The following is a 3,172-nucleotide window of genomic DNA, read 5'->3' as shown; positions in this document are numbered from 1 at the left end:
CACCCCTCTGGTCATACTGTGGGATGTTGTCAGGAAATGAAATGTTTAATCTGAAGCTGTAACCAAAGTCCGTGACCTCTGACCCCGTTTGCTTTCTTTCTGCGGTGGTAAACTATGATCGTCATGTCAGAATCAGAGCCTCAGAGTTTAGTGTTCGGCTCACTCCTGCAGTCGTGTACTGGTCACGTGTGTTTCCCAGCAAACCGGTTGTCCTGGTAGGCAGCTGGTTGTGTTTGCTCACAAATAAAACTATGGGCTGCTAAAAAGGATTCAAAGCAGAAATTTAAAAGCCCACAAATAATAATTAATGTTGCATCTTAAATTCATGTCATATTTGGCACATTTGAGTCATTTTGTGCATTTTGCCCTTATTTTGAAATCCCCGTACTTACCTGGTCCGGTTGAGCCTCGTCGGTCTAATCTGACATGTTTATGTGGTCATCGTCCCTCCACCTTCGTTAGCCGCGCACTAGCAGTTCATCTGTTGTGTTGTCGTCATGGTAACGAGCGTGGCTCTATCGGCGCCGTCCGAGCTGACCCGTGCACGTGCAGAGCGCCTTCCGTCCCAACTGTTCCCGCCTCATCGGCCGACCGCTGGCTGCACAGCCCCGCGGGCCTCTAACCTCTCCTTTAAATCATAGCGTCTCGTGTTACCCTCCATATAATCGTAGCTTTTCTCAACCAATTAAAGCTTTGCCTTGTTAACTAAGTGGCGCTGGACAGTGCGACGTACAGCTCTGATGTATCGTACTAATGAAAATAATGACGGCTGTAGAAACAGTGTATGCCTTTCTTCTCTTTGTATCGTAATATCTGTCTGGTACGTCATCACAGGAGGAAGGGGAAGGTTTTGTGACAGCGCCGATGAAGCGTTGATGCTGCCTTTTGAATAACCGCTGCATAAATCTCCTCTCTGCTCTGTAGACTTTGGTTTGCCCAAATATAAAGGGAATAAATGTATTTTACAAATAACCTTTCAGCTCTTCTTGTCTTTTATTTGAGGAAAGGTGACTGTTGGAAGAGGGGGTCGCTTCTACCTTCAGTCAGGGCTTGGTGGTTGTTAGCGAGTGCAGCAGTGTGAGCTGCACTTGTTGCTTTCATATATTTGAGAGCACAGGTGTCAAACTCGAGGGTGTCCTGATGAAATTAGCAGCTCAGCAAGACTTGACTCGATGCTGAGGAGGCGATTCAGCATTTGATTCATGTTACATCAGGAGTGAGTGAACGTGGTGCAGTAAAAGTACAGTTTTCTAAACACTTCTTTAAATTGGGGGGGCGGGCACCTCAGCGTGCAGTCGTCTTTATTCAGGTGTGTTGCAGCAGCGACGCATAGAAACGTTTCAGCAAAGCGGCCCTCGAGGACTGTGGTGCAGCCTGCATTACCTGTGGCCTCCTGCGGGGTTTTTGGTAGGTCCTGTTTGATTTTCTGTCACTTTTCCTCCCGCTAAGAGTTTCACGGCCACGCTGACACACGGATGGACCTGCTGATGATCCCTGGCAACCGTAGAAGACCAGCAGCTGCTTCAAACGTCTCAGCGATGTTAAAGATGTCGGATGGCACCAAATCTTCTTCATCTCAACGTCACAAAATCAAAAATCCTGTTTTTCAGAGAAACCGTTATCCTTGTCTGAAGATTGAAGGTTCTTTGTCTCACGCGTAGTCACACAGTGAGCTGCTGCTTTAGAAACAGGAAGTAAACGATTGCTGCGTGTTCTGTTTCAGCCTCGTGCTAAAGTCAAACTTGCACTTTTATACTTGGACATAAGTCACACATTTCATCTCACATCAGCTGTTTTTACAGCATTTTCTGCTCCACCATCTCTGATTAGCATCAACATGGTACAAAGTTTGAACAAGTCCAATTATTTCTGCAAGTTTTTGGCTTCAGATATCAAATATTTTTGAACATCAATAGTTTTGGAAAACTGTGTTTTGACCTTTCAGGACCTTTTTTACTCACTCACGCAATGTTTGAATATTAAAGTCTGAAAGTTTCACTGATCTTTACCATAAAAGTAGGTCAGGGTGTGTAAACTGGTGCAGTCAGTGTTAGTCAGCACTCGGCTAAACTCCCACATTTGAGGGAGCACTAAGGAAAAACTTCATATGGCAGGGCTGCAGACTAACGTTTGTCACGGCTGCACTGGTGTGCTGAATTTTTTTTCTTATGCGCACCCAAATTTTTCAGCCGCATCACTTAACACGCAGTTTTACATGCGCACTTTTAAGGAGGTTTTTCAGCCCATGCAGACAATATTCATTTGTAAATGATGAACTAACATCTTTTCAACACAAAGTCCTTTAGTTGAAGCACATTTCTACCAGAAAGTTGCTGAAAAACTGCTTGTGCTTAAAGTGCTTTGGCAATATTGTAGACAATGTTAAACTTAATCATCACATCGACCTCTGGCGACCTGTTTGCTGCCTGCCGCTGAAAGGCCGTGGGGAGAGGGGACACCTGGGCATTTATTGCAGCGTATAATGTGTTTCTGGATACACTGCTGCTTTTCAGCGCTCAGAGGTTGATGTCTCCATGTCAGAGCTGGCTGTGAATTTCAGACTTTAACAAAAATGTAGCAATAGTTCTTTTCATCTTTTCTCATTACCCACAGGCTGCTCACTAGAGCTGCGTCTCATCACTGATTTCACTCAAACCGTCGCACTGGCGCGGCATAGGATTTGTTTTTTTGGTCGCACTCTAGAGTCAGGTCACTGTTTTTGACTGGTTTGTATGACTTGTGTGTGTGAAACACGTGGCTGCAGTATTTGATCAGCACAACATGAAAGCTAATCTAGAATAACGTGTTCTTTATTTAGCAACTAAAGGTTTCATGTTAAAAATCCTTCTGTGTTATATTTTGGCGTTACTGTGAAATTTAACGTTGTCCTGTTCAGAAACTGTCCCTCGATGTCTTTTGCAAAGTAAAGGTAATGAAGGCCCTGATTGGGGGGGGGGGGCTGCTGGCTCTTCGTGGTGCAGCCTGCTTATTGTACACGTCCTGTGATGGATGCTGCAGATCAGCAGGGAGCGCTTCAGAGTGCTTCAGGACACCTACACCAGGAGATGCCGGACTAGAGCAGATACTGAAGGACCCGTCCCATCCTGGCAACAAACTGTTCCAACTTCTGCAATCTGGTAGAAGGTTCCGCATCTTCCGGGCAAGGACAGAG

The sequence above is a fragment of the Pundamilia nyererei genome, unplaced genomic scaffold (assembly GCF_000239375.1).
Source record: "Pundamilia nyererei isolate P.nyererei 1_Seehausen unplaced genomic scaffold, PunNye1.0 scaffold00019, whole genome shotgun sequence".
Taxonomy (NCBI): domain Eukaryota; kingdom Metazoa; phylum Chordata; class Actinopteri; order Cichliformes; family Cichlidae; genus Pundamilia; species Pundamilia nyererei.
This window is presented reverse-complemented; position numbering follows the sequence as displayed.